Source organism: Diplotaxodon limnothrissa, linkage group LG9 (genome assembly GCF_057381915.1).
Source record: "Diplotaxodon limnothrissa isolate DT_005_m linkage group LG9, D_limnothrissa_male_GT1.1, whole genome shotgun sequence".
NCBI classification, from domain to species: domain Eukaryota; kingdom Metazoa; phylum Chordata; class Actinopteri; order Cichliformes; family Cichlidae; genus Diplotaxodon; species Diplotaxodon limnothrissa.
This window is the reverse complement of record NC_140604.1, coordinates 23,926,652-23,944,736: the sequence shown is the minus strand read 5'-3', so window position 1 is coordinate 23,944,736 and position 18,085 is coordinate 23,926,652. Positions and strand designations below refer to the sequence as shown.

Genomic DNA, 18,085 nt, shown 5'->3' with positions numbered 1-18,085 from the left:
GTTCTCTTTGGGAAATCATTTCTTGTATACTCAAAGTATAAGAAAAATAAATAAAAAGGGAAAATAAAGTGTCAGTGATCAAATTAAGGGGAAATGTAAAACATCGTCCGCAAGTATTAAAATAAAATGTCCTGCATTCAGAGGAAGAGTCCCTCAGTGGGCCCTCCCTCTGCACCAATAAAAATATCCATCACTTTTTCTAAGATGTACTGCAGAATAACTTGCCATCTGAATACCTCAACGGTTACTTCTAAGCTCAGGAATCTTGATTTTGTTTCTCTTGCTTCAGATGGAGGAATCTCGGTTTGCATTGTGATGAGAGTCACACCGTGCAAAGTTTAACCTTTGATCAGAGCTGCCCTGCTTCGTTTTAATCACGCTTTGATGCGGTTTCTTTGAAAATGGCTGCTGTCGCTAAAATAACGTTTCTGGTCGAGAGGGGGAAAAATGAATCTGAATATTTCTACTGAGATTATTAATTTTAGCCAAGAAGGGGGATGGCAAGCCCTATCTGAAGAAGAAAAAAAAAAATCTGGGATCACAGTGAGAGAACAAAGCACTTAGAAAAACCCCACAAGCCCCACTAAAATCTGTCCACGATGAAACCATGTTAGACCCCCCCACCCCAATCCAGCTTTTAGGCAGTAAGTATTTTAAGTCGCTTTAAGAAATACAATGACTCAGACCATGCAAATTAGCCATCCTCAATTAGAGCTCATTAGGGCATGCCTATTAGGACAGCTGACTTGAGAGGGCATGGCTAACGAGCAGGCACAGTAGTGTGATTAGTTTGTGTGTCGATGGGTTCCCTTGCTTTTAGATCGAAGAGGCGGAGATTCTGGTAGGACACGTGGGTTAAAAGCAACAGAGAAAGCGGCGGCTGTGAGAAACGTGGGCCTGCAGCACGCCAAATAAGAGCCGAATGGAGAAGCTTTTACCCCACACCTCTGTCTGGAAATACTTCGAGCTGATCAGGCCAAGTTGCCTAATGTAAAAATAGACCATATCCAAATAGGGAACTACAGAGTGCCACACTGCATGTTTTTAAAAGGCAAAGAAAAATGTTAGTCGAGCATTTTTTCCCCCCCATTCTTGCCACACCACGCACAATGTGACTCAACACAGCAATAAGGATATGATTTTTTTTCTGACATAAATAAAGAGTGAGATAATGAGTTACTGAGAAACTTTACACCTGCATTTTCTACATGGGTAAAAACCTTTCAATCAAGCTTAAAATGCAATGATTTTAAGTCCTATGGCGGCATTTTTTTTAAAAAATTCATCTATTACAACACATTACAGTGAAAGTTGGAGATGCACTGATTTATCCGACAATATCGACCACTTTCACTGTGTGTCTTATTCAGCTTTTCATTAACTCGTATTATTGAACCTGGACTCTTGTGAAATAAAAAGCAGGAAAGCCGTCATTGCCTGGCACAAAAGGGATAATGTATAGCTACAGAGACACACAATGACAAAACATCTGTATCTGGAGTGGCCTTTGGCTAAATTGTTATTTTAAACATTAGACTTACCATTGGCCTCAAATTAACAAATGGTGCATCCTTAATGATGGCAATATTTGGCTGGAATCATCTAGAGAGCACTTCGTGAATATATTGCAAGAGCTACTGATTCTCACATTATCTCATCTCAAGATAACTCAGAAGCGGGAAAAAAAAAAAAAAAAAAAAAAAAAAAAAAAGCAGAACAGAAACTGTTTTTTTCCCCTCCAATTTATTTCTAGACAGCATTTGAAATTAGCTCTCTGAATAGGGGGGGATAAATACATAAGTAAAGTAGGCCCACACTGGGCTGTCTTAAACAAAAGGATTCAAAAGGATGCATGTCTGTGCCTTTTACTACAGGGAGTGAGAGAAAGCTGATTGCTTGAGGGGAAAACTGAATTTCCCGTTGTTATAAAATCTCGATTCAAGTGCCATTTAGCATCTGACACAGGCAGCCATGACACTGACGTGACTGCAAGATCTTGGGAGCAGATATGAAATTTATCTAGGATGAGCTAAGGGCTCAGAGAGGACGAACCATAACCTCAGCGAGGCCAAGAAGTGTTTCACCTCTTCATCCGTGAGAGAAAGAAACAGAGAGCCGGGGCAAGCTTAAACAAACCCTGAACAAGACCTGGACAGCGCCGAGTAATGAGAAGCACAAGCTGGCAGCCGGCATGAAGAGAATACATCGCTTCGTATTCCTTGCCAGAAAAAGCGTTAGACCACAATTACATAAGGAGCATTACCTGCATTATGTTAGTAATCACACAATGCGAAAGGATCATTTTCTTCCTCTTAATGAAAGACAACTTTAACACTCAAATTATTGTCAATGAAACACACAAATCGGCCATCTATGGGTTTATAGCGTGCCACAATTAGCATGGCGCATGAGCGGGTGCAGTTTGAAATGCTACTGGAGTTGAGGTTTTTTTATAACCTGCTGCTGCTGCTACAAGCACAGTAATAGTGGGAATAAGATGAAAACATTCAGCTTTATTGGGAGAATGACATGGCAATTTAAGACGGGGATCTCTTTCCCTGGTAATTACCCCACTAGACTGCTTCCTCGTGAATTTTACACCTGCAAAACCATTTATTTAACTCCCCTCACTGACTATTGCGGTATGATGGGAGTTATTTAAGAGAACGTGGTGAGAGAGAAAGGCAGACTGCATAGGGCTCCATGGCAAGGTTGCCTACTCAGGTTCTTGCTGAGGGCAAAGTTCACTTAAAGTTCTAAATTAAAGCCAGATGTTTTTATTGAAGGGCATTGAAATTTAAAGCAGTGTTTTCTTTGGGGCAAACCTCACTGTGCCCACAGAAAACAGTTTAAAATTACCCCCCCCCCCCCCTTTCCTACCAGACAACCGTCACAGTGCCTCTTCAAAAGATGGGAGGGATGTAGAATACCAAGAGGAGGGGAAAAAACTCTGTTTAGAATAAGCACCAAATTACTTCTCATGATACAGGGCCGCTGCCAAAAGTGGGCTAAGAAAGTTTTTCAGCGTACTCAGTCTACAAAGTATAGCGGTGAGCGCTTCGAAAGAGAAGCAAAGAAAAGAGGGCAAATCAAAGGATGCCTGACTCCTCATGCATGGAAGATGAGTCCCGCATTCAAAATGTTCCAAGTTTGGCAGATGTTAAGAGCCGCAAAATGGCTCATTACTGGGACTGAAAAGGCACAAGATGAAGCAATAGGCCCCATGTTGGCTTAAAACAGAATGACAAAGGTTGAGACAGAGGAAGATGACATGGTAATATTCTAATATTTCAACTTTTATTAAACTTAGATTTTAAAAGAAAAACTCAGATAAAGAGGAGGGGATTGAAAAGGAAATTTCTTTCTTGAATAATCTTTCCTAAAGCTCATTGTGTAAGAACCAGCTTCAGATAATGGTGTGCAAGGGCAAGGCTACTCTCCAGCTAACCCTTTTCTTGACTGCACCTGAGGCTAAACTTCATTATGATATAATGAAGTCAAGCCACACAAGAACATGCTTGATTAATTCCAATGGAAATGCAAAAGAGAGTGCATGGTGGGAAGTGGGGAAAAGGACTGAAATACAATGGAGAAGTTGGTAAAATAGAGAGAGAGAAAAAAAAAAAAGATAACTGATGTATAACTAGCGGCCAGCAAGAAAAGAGAAGCTTTGAGTTATTGCTCTTGTGATTGAAATGACTGGAAATAGATCACTTGAATACAGAGCAGCACTTCTCCATCTCTGAATGGATGCACACAAACACACACGCGAGAGCAGCTACCTGCAGGACCGCTGGCATTACCCCCGAATCCTCAAAGCTGGAGGGGGGAAAAAAAGTAACCTCTGCCCCTCACCACCACCGCTGCCGCCACCACCGCCACCTCACTTGCTTTGCAATGTGTGGTTCTAGCTGGAGAGAGGAACTACTGTTGCCAGGATTATCGACCGTGGGAGTCAATAATGTTTGATCACAAAAACATTCAGCCGCAGCCGGGTTGCCTCAGTACAGCAAACACATAGACAGTGATGGATAGATACAAATGACAGTAACATTCGCACGCCTAATGGAAAATTGAGTCCTCGGATTATAAGTACCAATTAGCAGCATCCCCACAATGAACATTAGTCCATTCATCTCTGGCCCAAACCAAACACGAGAGGGGTTTTAATGAGAATATCAATAGTATCTGCTTTGCGCCAAAATGACGCAGTTGTTAAGAACACACTGCGAAGACCTACTCTGGATTCCCCAACTGAAAACAGCTTCTCCCTTTTCTGTTTAATTTAAACAGCTGCACGGTTGCACAACCCACGATCTCTCTGGAAAAGTTTGGGGAGTTGGCATGAATCTGAATCCCATGTTAATGCTACTGCAAGGCAAACATGTCAGCCGAGTGAAATGATTAAAACAAGCTGTCAAAGCGAGCTGCAGTTTAAACAATCGGGAAATGCATTTGGATGGGGAGGAAATGAAATCGATTACCTTAAAGACATTCGTTCTCCCACCTTTGTCTGTTTCTCCGTCTGCTCTACAAGTTACTTTATCTGAGACTGATTTGGCATGTCTGGAGGTCAAAAACAAAAATATACTGCTGCTGTGGGAGCTTTTAGGCTGCAATTATGAGATGTTCCCCTGCCGAGCACTCAGAAACATTCAAACCAACCACCAGCAGCGCCTTAAGTGTATCAGGCTATTTTCATAGTTCCCTCGTCAACTAACCTAGCAGAAAGCCTCCGCAATTAGTCTCCCGATATAGAAAAATTAATTTTAAGCAGCCCGTCCTATTCATTAGACTGTAAAGAGAAATTCCATAGGACTTATTATGAGCTTTGTGTGGAACCAAACACTAAAACTCTTGTGCTAATCTTTTTTTTTTCCTTTGAAGGAATCAAGGGCAGCAGTTTTCAAAGAAAGTGCAATTATTACTATGCCACAGAAATCTCATGGTCAGATCTATTCATTCGTTTTTTAAATCCTCTCAAAGTTAAGCTTATATTTTAGGTGCTTTTAGGCTTGATGGAGAAAAAGAAACAGGCTCAACCTGTTGTGTTTTTGCCAAAAGGAAGGCGAATCCAAAGCAAACCTGTTGAGATGAAGTGTTTTAAATAGCTTGAAACTACAGTGGGAAATTAAGGGGTGAGAATCGGGGGGGGGGAGCAATGTTTTGTTAAATAAATACTAAAACGTTAATAGCGCCTCCGGCAAACATGATACCTCCTGGACACCAGCGTTGTTGCTGTAATTTAGTATGATCTGCATACAAATAGAGTTCAGGGGCAGCACATTGTCTTCACTCTGCAGTGTATCCATTCTCATCCATTTTTCCCCCATTATGCTTTTTCCCCCTTTTTTGATTCAACATCAAATTGTGCATAGGAGTCTTGCTATAGTCTCTAATGCAAGGCAAATAACGAAAAGATTAAAAACAGCGTGTAATTAGAGGGAAACATACTAACCACCTATGCTTAGACTGTTCCGCTGCAACTAAAATGACACCACCAGCAGTAATAGCGGTAATAATATGCTTCTTGTCACCGCACAGTGGATGTGGGCATCTGATAAGAGTTTGTTTTTAAAAAGCGATGAGGTTTGTTGTCCTTTTTTGCTTTAATTATCTTTGCTTGATCTAAGGTCACACGACGGACACTCGAACTGTTATGCATCCTCTTACTGATATAAAAAAAATCAAAACATTGAGTTTTTATTGCTTTTATGGATTTTTTTTTTCTTTATCGAACTGCTCAAAAATAGACGTGTGAGCGACTTCTGCAATGCACAATTTACCTCCTCTCGCTTTAAATAAAAAACAAAACAAAAAAGAAAAAGAGTTCAAAGGCAGCACGGACTGCAAAGAGAAGAAACAACTGTGAAACAAACCTGTGACTTTTCCCCCCTCTCCGGCTTTGTAGTAGTGAAATGGTTAGCGCTCAGCTGATATCATTCTTCAAAGTTGCGGCTACTTACGAGGCGGACGAGAGGGGACTTTAAAACACCGGCGATTGTATCTCAGCCGAAAGCTGCTTCTTCAAAGCTCGACGAAGATCTCTATCAAGCACACTCAAACGGGCTTCCCATTTCTAGCTCTTAGGTATCTAGCCAGCTAGCCCGCTAGCCGCTGAAATAAACAGTTGAGCTGTCGAGTCCTTAACTCTTCGTTTACCGGATGTTTCCGACTGGACGACGGACTCCTCTTTACAAAGGACAACAGCGTCCGTGCGGTGAATTAACGTCCATATCTGTCCGCGTGTTGCGAGTCCCGTCCGCGGTCACGGTATTGCCTCTTTTCTTGTTCTCTCAGGCAGCTGCTCACTCCTCTCCAACACCACAATGGGTTCTGTTTCGACTCTTTTCAACACCAGCCTCTTTACTCTTTACGACAACCGTTCTCTGTTTACGGGCACGGTTGCTAAGCGATTATTCTAATATTGTCTTGTCTGGAATGCCGCCCCCAGTGCAAACTTTACCAGAATTTCTATTTTTTTTCCTTTCATGTCGCTCCAATTAGGCTAACACCAGCCTTTTAAAGAATTTGTAACATTACCTGAAATTAATGTTCATTTTAGATTGTTGTACCGTTTAGTTTAATGTGAGAAGGAAAGAAAGATGCTAGAGGTGGTAAGTAAAAAAACCATACTGCTAATATAAACGGCTGCATAGTTAAAGTAAACTCATACAAGGTCTAATTGATATACTTTTTTCATTTTTTTCAGTCAACAAGAGCACAATAAAATAAAATAAAGACAATACACTGCAAGTAAAAGATGTCGTGCTCAGTCAATGTGGCCTAAAATAAAGACTAATTCATAAACCACTTAATTTTATTTTATTCTCTGTTAATTTCTGACTATGAATGATTCACTTACTGATAAAGAACGATAAACAGTACGATCAAATATCGCAGCAGCTGAGAATCACGCTTTCATATGTTTGTATTGTCTGCCATCTGCTGGAAAATAGGAGGATGACACCCAACGTGTGTTATTTTCTGTGGCTTACGAAAACACCGTCAATATTTTTTATTGCTTTGCAAAAACATAATGTCAGCAGAACAGGTAAGTAACTGTGACACGTATTCTTTTCCCACGCGATAAAGGATTTAATATATCTCTCTCTGAATGTCCAGTTCTTGCATGTGCTTAACTTTTCTTTGATTGTATCTGATTTCATCGGCCTACATTTGTGTTGCATTAATGACGAAGCATAAAGAAGCTCTGTATTTCGTCATTTATTAAAAAAACAAACAAACCCAAAAAGCATACCAACACATTTTTATTGCCCTACATTATCTTATCTTTCTTTTTTTAATTAAAAATATGGTGCTTTTCCCCCCTCCAAGCCTTCGCACGAAAAAACTGCAAATTCCAAGTATTACTGAAGGCAGCACGGGCTCTCAGGGCGCTGCTGATGCGGATGTTGCTGTGTCTGAGCCAAAAAAGTAGCAGAGTTCTTTCCGAAAAGTTTGACCCAGGCTTTTGATGATGTCGGGCGCTGTGCAGCAAAAACAAGATACTGTAGCGTTACCGGTGTTCGCTGCTGTCACCCTGGCACTCATAACCATCCTCAGTGTGTGGAAGTTAAAGCAGTTCAAATATAAATTGGTAAATGAAGCTGGGGTTGCAATGTTTTATGGTAAGTAGCCTAAATATTTACAGACTACGGAAGCCGTTATTCAGCAATACTTCCTGGACTCGGGGCTTGAAAGATGTATCGAAAATGTTTATAGAAGACATTTCTGGGGTTTCAGAGGCATGCAGTTTTGGACACCGGCATCTCATTTTGCTTTATTCATCATTTTATACGAGAACACAGCATCTTTAGGTGACTCCTGATATGCAGGTGTAACAAGCAATCAGTTGTCCTATACTTGATGCATGGAAATAGTTTTAAAATGTGCACATTTATGTCAACATGTGGCACATTGCACTTTCATTCTTTTCCAGAACCCAAAGTTGTTGTTTTTAGTGTAATATAGTGAATTACCCCTTTAATAACAGTTTTTGCTGTTTGTAATTCTTTTGCAGGTTTGCTTCTGGGGTTAACTGTGAGATTAATATGGACTGATAAAGGAGAGCAGTGTCCGGGGAACACAACAGCAGCAAATGAGCAAGCGAACACTTCTAACATCACGATGGTCAACATCACACCACACGGACATGTCGGAAATGAAAAAGGCCAGTTCAGCTCACATCCTGAGGTAACTGTGGTTGTTTGATTTCACCTTCCCTGACAAAACACATCAAAACAGAATAAATCCAGCGATCTGCCCTAAAATAAACATTTTCTCAAGAAAACAAAAATAAACTACATAATAAAAACCCCATTAAGAATATCTGAAAGCAAATAGCTGCATACAGGATGGTTTTTCCTCTGATGTAATTTCTTTTGACTGAAATAGCTTTTGTTTTCATTGTCTTTTCCTGGATCAGATCCATATTGTGCCTCTTGAGTATGCTGCCTATTTACATCAACAGAGTCCTCTAATGGTTCTTAGTTATTGGTTTTCCTTTAAACTCTCATGGTCTGTTTGTTCTTAGAAAAAGTCAAGAGTGGTGGTGCAAGGAAAGGGAGGACGAGAGAGCAATTTAACCTTTATTAAGGTTTTAGTCAGGATCAGATAGTGGGGATTACATTTTCAGGTGTGCCGTGCATACAGAGGGAAATTAAATTTAAGGGACCACATATGGACACAGTTCCAGTCAAGTAAAATGAAGCAACACAACACGGGTTTAATCACTAAACAACAAAACAACTAAATTAAGCTTTTGCTAGCAACTGTAGCGCTTTCTCGCAAAATTGCGCTCTCAAGACATTTCCCTGCTTGTTTACATGCAGCAAGCTTATAATGAGATACTCTTGCAAGCAGTTTTCTCTGCAGTGCAGGAAAGATGTAAGATAGCATCTCAACAGGCATTGCAGCATTTTCCTCTTAGAATAAGTTGGACACTTCAATCTGTGTCAGAGAACACAGTAATGATGCAAGAATGAGGGGCTATGATAAAGTAAATAATACACCAAAACACAAGGATTTGCTGCTGATGATAACAAAAAGACCCAAATAGGGGTATGGTATGATTAAAAATCATTTAATTGGGAGCCAGTTTGATGTTTGTGAAATCCGAAATCTGGTTTGAGCTCCTACAGACAATGATTCGGATTATTCAAGTACCATAAATACATGTTATTTCTGTCACTGGGGTGCAACAGGAGTAATGCTGCAACCTTAAGCCCCAAGCCTGCAAACTAATCACAGCAGTTATTTGTTAAAAAGGAATTAGCAGAGACTCTAACATCACTTCTAAGCAGAAAAGCCTAAGCCTCAAGAGCGGACCTTTGGCTGTCATCAGCATGAACACTGTTTTTTTCCGCCACGCTTTCATATTTTAGTGCCGTGATCAGAGATTTGTCATATCAAAGAAGCCAAACGATAAACCGGAGCTTCAGCCACACATGCACCAACGAGCTTAAGAGAACGCGGAACGAGGGCGTTCTAAATTGTGTTTCTTAATCTCGGTGCCACATTTCACCGCAAGAGAAAGGCAGCAGTGAGGCTTGAACGTTGCGAATCATCCCGGTCGAGTGTAACTCTTCGCTAATGGCTTGGACTTTTTGGCCCCTTTTGAATGCGGGGGTCTCATTAGCAAACCAGCAGAGGCTACCACAAAGGCCATTACATTGGTCAGACCTGTTCTGTGTTGCCTTCACGCCATTAAGCCTGATACATATGGGGTCCTAGCAGGGAGAGATAAGGATTTCATTGCATTACTGAGTCCATTACGTGCCACTGGGGAGTAAGGCATTAAAGTTTGTGGTCTGATTAAATTTAGTGCTGCTCAGCTGAAGAGGCAATTAGTGCATACAACACACCTCCATTCTCAAGTCTGTGGTGCAGGTGGCCCTTTGTATAAAACCCCCAGCATATGCATAATTTATTGATTACAGTGTATCTGTATTAGTATGTGTTGCACAGTTTTGTATTTGTCATACACAGCCTGCATAAATGGGGAAAAAACATATATATAGTGCTGTGTGGGTAATTGCAACCACAAAATAGTAATTTGTATTGAGCTGGGTTATGGTAGCAAAGAAAGGAGCAATTTGTAGCTCTAGAAGCACCTCAAGTGTGAATTACTGAGAAAGCATATTGGCTTTCCTTACTCTATAGGGGACTCTACAGCATTCGAAATATTAATTTAAAAACAAAAATGCAATCTTCCAAATGTCCCCAACCTGTACTTGGGTAAATATTCACCAAAATGCAGTGCATCCTGGAAATAGGATTTACAGAGAGAGGCCTACTTTCATTCATCTAAATAGTCATGCTTCTGTGTTGTTGTTTTTTTCCATAAAGCTTCGTTAAAGCAAGCCAAATCTAGGTCGTTCTTAAATGCCTGTGACCACAGCAGTATGTCAGCAAGCGTCACTTCCCCCGTCTCACTCCTTTGGCCTGAAATGTAATTGAACTCGAGTAAGGTTCTGAGCAATGTAAGACCCTGTGCAATGTAGGAACCAAGAAAAAGTAGTTTTATTTTGATCTGAATTGAATATCGCTGCCTTTTGATCTTCAAAATGTATCCACAATAGACTTAAAAAGGATTCAAGGATGAAGAACATGAAAGGCTACCTTGCTTAGCTGCTTGCATTGCATCACATCGGCTTGGGTGAGAAACAGACAGCGAGAGAGCACGCTATGTACAAAAATACTTGTGGGCGCTGGTTTTTATTTGTATTGACAGTAATGCAGTTGGGTTTTTTTAAGATCGTGTTTTAATGACATTTACTTGTTTTCTGTGTGGATGTAGCACTGGGTTACCATAAATTCTGGGAGCTGCTATGATGAAGATTGACAGAAGCAGTTAGACCTCTCTTTTCTTGTTATGCCTTGCTTTAATCAGTGTGAGTCAGAAGACTTGGGCAGTACACAGTGATTATATCATCGAGCCACTGAGAGATCTGAAGTGATGTAACCGCACTGTAGCTGCCAGATTGAAAGTTCAGATTGTTGTTGAGAAGATTTCGTAGCATTTTATTACTAAAATGTTTTTGAGCACACAGATCTAGATAGGTGGGAGCCTGCTTTTGCTATATATCATGAGGTGGAAGCAGTTAAAAGAAAAAAAAGGTGGTACATAAGAATGAACACGGGTGTTTCCATGATTTTCTAAAACGGGGTGACACGGGGTAGACCATGAGCCAGTGAGGGTGAGCCATAGGAAACAATCAGAAATAATTACTAAACAGCTTGGAAACTGATATAAAACTTCAGCATTAGCTGGCTTGTATAAATATTAATGCCACAATAAAGACTAAACTAACAACATGCAGCACAGGCTTTTTGGTCATTAAAAGCAAATCACTGTATTTCACTCATACTTTGATTTAAGTTCACTTTCACAAAAACCAGGACTGAGGGAATAGTGGGCAGCAAACCAAATCATAAAGTTAAAATGTTAATATTTTCATCTATAACTAGAAAAAAGTCTATTATAACATTATTTATTTGTATTATTTATCACTATGCAACATTTCCAGTGTTGCACTGAGGAACCCAGGGGTGGGGTTACTCATTGGTAACCTTTGCTTCCAGGTGTGGAAAATGTACATGTATAAAAGATGGATAGTAATAGTTTGTGCAGACTTGTTTTGAAGGCTTGATATGACCGTTTCTACGATCATAATCCTGGCTTTAAAAACACACATGTGACGAGAAGGAGCAGGTCTTACTGCTCAGATAAGATCCATTTTGAAGCACAGTATGACCACAATAGGCTAATTTGATATGACCCAAAGTGAGTGAGTGAGCCCGCTATCTCAACAGGAATGTGTTTTTCCAGTAGAATTCTATAAGGCCGCAAAACTATCGCCATCTGGCGGCCTTCAGATAGAATGCAGGTTTAAGGCACGCCTATGCACGTAGCACATATCCCACTTTTGTTATTTACAAAATTTGATTTTGTGTTTTTGTTTTGTTTTTTGAAGAAAGGAGATATCAGGTACTTGAACACAATTGAGAAAAGGTGCATGTTTGCCAAAACAGGGCTGCTGAAATGAACTGTGTGTGTGTTTGTGTATGTAATCTGTCTGTCAGTCAGACTCTCTTGCTCCCCGTGAAACATTGTCAGTCACCAACACAGCAGCTCTGTCGTTTACAGGAGACCTTTGATCTGCAGGTCCTTTTCAATCTGTTCCTGCCACCCATCATCTTCCATGGAGCTTACACTCTTAATCAGGTGAGACTGCTCTCCTGACACGTCTCCCAAAAGGGTGTAAAAGGCCATTTCTTTTAATGTACATGGGTTGTCCATCTGTTAAGGACTTCCCATATGGTGCACTGTACTGATTCTTACACCAGATGTATTTAATGTCTACTAAACTGTTGTCTTGTTTGTTTTGTGAGTGTTACTAATTGGACTAATTTTTATTTGTTGTTCTAGAAACGATTCCTTGCAAACCTGGGATCTGTTCTCACCTACGCTTTTGCAGGTACCATAATCAGCTGCATGTGCATAGGGTAAGAATTCTTTGTTTATTTATGCAAATAAACTGAAGTAAAAGAAATACTGAGATGACAGACAAATGCGGTTAAACAATTCAGGCATAGCTTTATGGTGCAGTGGTTAGCACTGACTCACAACAAGAAGGTCCTGGGTTTGAATCTAGCATGTGGGCTTTCTGTATGGATTTTGCAAGTCATCTCTACATTGGTTCTCTCTGGGTACTCTGGCCTCTTCCCACAGCCCAAAAGAATGCATGAGCTTGAGGTTAGGTTAACTGGTGATTATGAATTGACTGTAGGTGTGAATGTGAGTGGGAATGGTTGTCTGTCATGTGTGTTAGCCCTCTGACAGGTTGGTGACCTTTCCAGGGTGTACCCAACCTCTTGCCTGTGACAGCTAGGATAGACTCCAGATGCCTCCGTGACCCTGATTTGGATACGTTGATGGACATTATCTAACACATGTCACCAGTAATATGAAATAGTGTTCTGTAAATGCCCCCATAAGCCAAATCCTGTGCTTACACCTGTGCTTTTGGTTCTACGACTAATCAAAATTTCTGTAATAACACTACAGTGCACCAAACTCAGCACAAGTAATATTGATTTTGGAGAGAGTACAGATATCTACTGATGCTATTGTAGCCTGACATAGCTAGATGGCACTCTCACACTCTGAAGGAATTTGAGGCTTTTTCTAAACCAGTTGTCACTGATGCTCTAATTGCTGCACAGAGCAAGTGAGAAAACCTCAGAATTCCTTAGTTGTTATTTTCTTGCTTTAACTTCAACACGTTTTGTGGTTAGAAGAAACTGAACAGTCCAGGATTTACACCCCCCCCCCCCCCCCAAAAAACAAACAAACAAACAAACAAAAAAACAAAACAAAACCCACAGCATTATTTCATCTAACATTTCCTTAATAGGCTTTTAAAGCTTCTACTAGTTGTCATTTTTACTTATTGTGTTTTCTGTTTATGTATAAATGATCTTAACTCCCCCAGTCAGTCATTTCAAACAAGTGGGTTTGAAGGTCATGTGCTTAAAGTATTGCCTGGAATTAACTGGCTAAAGGATGTTGCCTTCCTTCCTTGCTCCATCTATTATTCCTTTACCTGGAGCAGCATTTGTCAAACTTCCCCGTTCCCTCTGGGAAGCAGGAAAGGTTTTGTTCATGGCGCCTCATGTGCTCCATTTTTAATGCTAAGGCATCAGAGCTGGCCAGTCCTGCTGCTTGTTAGTGTGTCATATTCCATAGGGAGTTAGTGTCGTGAGAGTGTGGGAATCTTTCTGTCTCAATTTACAGTCCTCTTCCTGTCTTTTTCTGTGCCTGACTCTCTCATTTTCTCTCTGTCTCTCTCTGGATGTCTAACACACACACACACAAACGCACAATGCACAATTAATCATCTTAACCGCAAGTCTTCCTTAAAGATACACGAATAACACAGCTTAGTTGCTTGACCTAAGGACAGTGCTTTAAATACTGGCTGCAGGGGGCAGGTCATGTGCTGTCACCGACAGAGCTATGCCAGTGGACAGAAAGGTTCCCCAGAGGACACACTGGCATACTGATTATTATGGCATGCCCCACACTAACTGGATTAGTACTCAGCATACATCAGTTATCACTAAGGAGCTGAACTGACTGGACGCTTTATCAAGTCTTTGTGTACAGTTTTATTTTTTTCTTTATAAGTGAGATAACACAGTGGAGATACAATACTAGATTTATTTTTGTATTTGGCTCCAGAGCTGATAAAAATATTGTGTCATTTATATTTCTGTCAAAGTGCCCTTCACAAAGACTGTTAGTGGGTTATATTTAGTCTTCTAGGTCATTGTGCATGCACACACACATACACACTTATGCTGTTCTGTTATGTTGGAGAGTACCGTATATAACAGTGTCTTAAAAGAATGCAAACAGTTAGGATAGATGGATACTGACCCCCAAGATGGTTTGTGGTGTGTGTGCGTGCGTGGGTGGTTCCATTTAGTAGGTGGATGTGGGGTCGAGTTCGGAGCATATGGATATTCACACTCATTCGCATTAACATGGATAAAATAATAAAATTCCCAGCACAGTCGCAGCTTTGTGTGTTCGCTTGTGTAAAAAGGAGCTACGGCCTGGAAACGGGTCAACTCACCTGCTGGTAGCGTCTGGCCCCATTACCCAGACTACTCTAGGGGAAGCCCTGCTGTGGTTAGAGGGATGACTGATAGACCTGCTCTGGCTGGCGCTCCCTGATGACCTCACAGTGTTTCCTTCTGTCTGTTTGTCCTCAATCCCAGGGCTTGCATGTACGGCTTCACCAAACTGATGGTACTGTTGAGCGAACGAAAAGAAGAATTCTTCCTCACTCACTGCCTCCTTTTTGGTGCCATTATGTCAGCCACTGATCCAGGTAGTCACCCTTTATAAATAACCTTCTGCTAATAGCTCATCACTTGCAGTGGCAGCATTGATCTTGTGGTTTTTTTTGCATATGTGCTTTTATAATTTGTAAAGCAAACGTGCTTTTTTTTTTTTCTTACCACAAGTAAAAGATGAAATGTTTGGCTGTTGATCACAGTCGATATATAAAAGGCCCATCACCAGGCTCTGCCTTATACATACAAATTAGTTATAGAAATAAAATCCATATGTGTTGAGCATATTTGAGGAGCTGCATATTGCTCATTTCTGCAATTTTTTGGGGAGTTTTTATTTATTACTGCAGATTCACTGAGCAGTTAACGTATTAGATAACATGTTTCAAAAGGTCCAACCTGGTGCACACTGTTCTTTCACACCTTATTTTGTTTGGTTTTAAGTAACAAGGTGTAACATTGAGATTGACAGACGAATCTTTGTATAACAAAAACATTGACAGCTAAGGCTACTGTATATGCAGGAACAGAGCCACAACACCCACTCAGTAGCTGTAACTGCTTTAAATTCAGTGCACCTTTCTCCTAAGTGGAGTACACACAATAAAATCAGTGGTCCTCAAGAGCAGTCATGTAGAGTGTCATACAGCATCCTGTGGTAATGTCCTCATTTGGTAATGAATTATTTATACGGTAAGTGGCTGATAGGGGTGAGTGTCAGCGAGGAGCTGTAGGTTATGGTGCGGCTGTCACACTGATTGACATTATTTTTGCCACACCATGCTGCGTTCATCTCTGCCGACTCCGGCTCGCTTGTAGCTTTGATTTGAATCACACTGTGATGCACCGATGGCCGAAACACAGATATGCCTCACCTGCTTCCATCTCTGCAGCGTTGGTTTTCTGACTTTTGGAGAAGCAGCTGTCAGAATTTTCCAGTTCATTTCTCTTCCTCGTGAACTTTCAGTCACAAGGCTGAAATGGACGAACGCAACCGAAACAGGCTCAGTCTGTTACGCTGTAAGACAAAGACGTAGTGATTCTCAGAACAATGTAGACGTGTCATCATGTCATAACCCTTGCTTGCTTGACAGCTCTCTGGTTGTGCCACTGCCACATATATGCTGTAAAGCACAAAACTTTAGTGCTCTTTATTTGAGTTTTTAAAAAATATTTATTAAACAATGGCATTGGTGAGCCATCTGACTGATCCCAAATGTATTTTTCTGCTTGGAGATGACTCCAGAGATATAGCTGCGGTTTTAAAAGTGATACAAAATACTTGATTTGATTTTTTTTTTCCTGTTTATTCTACGTTGAATAAAGTGGAGGGATAGGTAATAGCATTTGCTGCAGAGCTGAAGCAACCTCGCTTAAAGTGTTGCTTAAAGTGGATGCTGATTTTACGCTGCAACTACCACTGAGGACACTAAAGTAATGTTACTGTATTGTTTTTGTGAAATTACCATCTTAGAGGTATAGGCAAAGTATAGATTTTGAGCTTTAGATGAATCTGATATTCTTTAGAACGTTGTCTTCGAGAAAAAAAAAGTCTGTAAGTGTGGAGGGTTTTTCAAAGCAGCATTTAGGCATAACTATTACAGAAAGTCATATGAATATTTCTGTTTTCTGTTGGTATTATCCTCTTTTCAAACACACGGCTCAGCTCAGTATGACTCAACATGTCAAAAATGTGATTAGCATAGTAACCTCTAAACCTAGAGAGATTATATTTGGGTCTTATCCAGGGCCCTATTCTTCAAAACTGCAAATGTACGTTTTCACGTCTTGTCTGTGAAAATTCATACTTGGGAAAGGTAGAGTCTGTCTGCTGACTGTTCATATATCTACGTAGGTAAATTTGCAATACCTCATTGTTAACATTTCACCTTTAATGTTTCATTAGATGAGGCTTCTTCTGGGTTTTATTCATCGTTTTTTGTTGGCAGAAGAAGCAGGCCCACAGTCTTGCTTTTCCTATTTGTTCCTTTCATTTGGCATCTATTGATTTTTAAAAAAAAAAAACTTTTTAGTTCTATACAAGCCACCACAGAACCATAGCTGTGAAACCTGTTCCTCCAAGACTCAAAATAAAATGCATGGTTCAGGTCACAAAGTGGAACACCTGCTGTGCTGTATCCTCTAGCTGCAGGGATGGAGGCAGGTCAGTGAAACCCTCACTTAACTTCTGAAAGGAATGACTTCTGTTTCTGTGCTACCGTTTTGGCTTTCCTCTTTAAAAAGATTTATAAATACTCTCACACACACAGAGAGAGAGAGAAAGAGATGAGCACCGAGAGCCTTTGGAGGAGGTGGTCTTGGTCCATTTCCAAATGAACTCCTGAGCGGTTCTTTTATGGTGTGAACGTGATCAGGCCCCGATCTGAACCATCGTTTATTTGCTTCTGTTGCTCCCAGCCCTGATACATCTGCCCAATGACCAAACTGAACATTCTCATGTAGTTTGTAGGGACGCAGTTTGGTTTGCTGAAAGAGAAATGAGAAGTAAACAAACCATAGGTATGGCTCAATATACCAGCAGCATAGCATCGTCAAACACAGAATTTTAGGCATGTTATTGCAACAGAGGAGCAGAAGTACAACATTAAGGTAAACATGGAAGGCCACAATTGGTGCTCACTAAGCACACATACAGTATGTGTTTAGTCTTTATTAATATATAACAGGCTAAGTAAGACAAGTAATGTAATGCTGAATTCTGTGACCGGTGTGGTGCATAATATACAATAATTCATTGTTTGATGTCACAAACACTTTACCAGTTGCACATTTTGGTGCACTGACACTGACTTACAGTAATTTCCACCGTCTTGCATCACCTCTTCCTTTAATAACCCTTCGGTTTTTGGAATGGGGGGGCGGGGGGGTTTCATTCTTTCTGTATGTAGGATTTCATCCAGTCAAAAATTCAGGGCTTCCTTTGTCTTATTTTTCTTTTCATTGCCCAGACTCAGTCACATTGAAGCCATTGTTTTGTGATATATGTAGAATGTGGTTTGGAATTTTCTTGTTGAAAAAAGACAGTTCCAGCTATTGGGCAAGAAAATTGAATTTTCACACAGAAAATTGCCGTCAGTTTTAGTCTTAGTCAGTCAGAATCATTTCAATTCAGCCAGCTTGTGCCTGTTATGAACAGTCTGCATTCTGCCACTCCTCGGTTTTACCTAAGGAAATGCATTTAGCTTGAGGTGGAGAA

The 18,085-nt window shown here is 40.5% G+C and overlaps 1 protein-coding gene across 4 annotated transcripts in view; it reads right to left on the bottom strand.

Annotated features, from left to right (window-relative positions):
• dipk2ab (divergent protein kinase domain 2Ab) overlaps positions 1–15,873 on the bottom strand; it is a 34,928-nt gene extending 19,055 nt beyond the window's left edge. The window contains exons 1-2 of one of the 4 annotated variants that reach the window (XM_085362895.1): positions 15,744–15,873; positions 14,646–14,824 (exon numbers count right to left, since the gene is read on the bottom strand). The gene's annotated coding sequence lies outside the window, so the exon portion shown is untranslated. Of the gene's footprint in view, positions 1–5,879; positions 6,396–14,645; positions 15,022–15,743 lie in introns of those variants that run through there. The other 3 variants (XM_085362896.1, XM_085362894.1, XM_085362897.1) reach the window with 3 other exon arrangements.
• Positions 15,874–18,085: the final 2,212 nt, after the last annotated feature.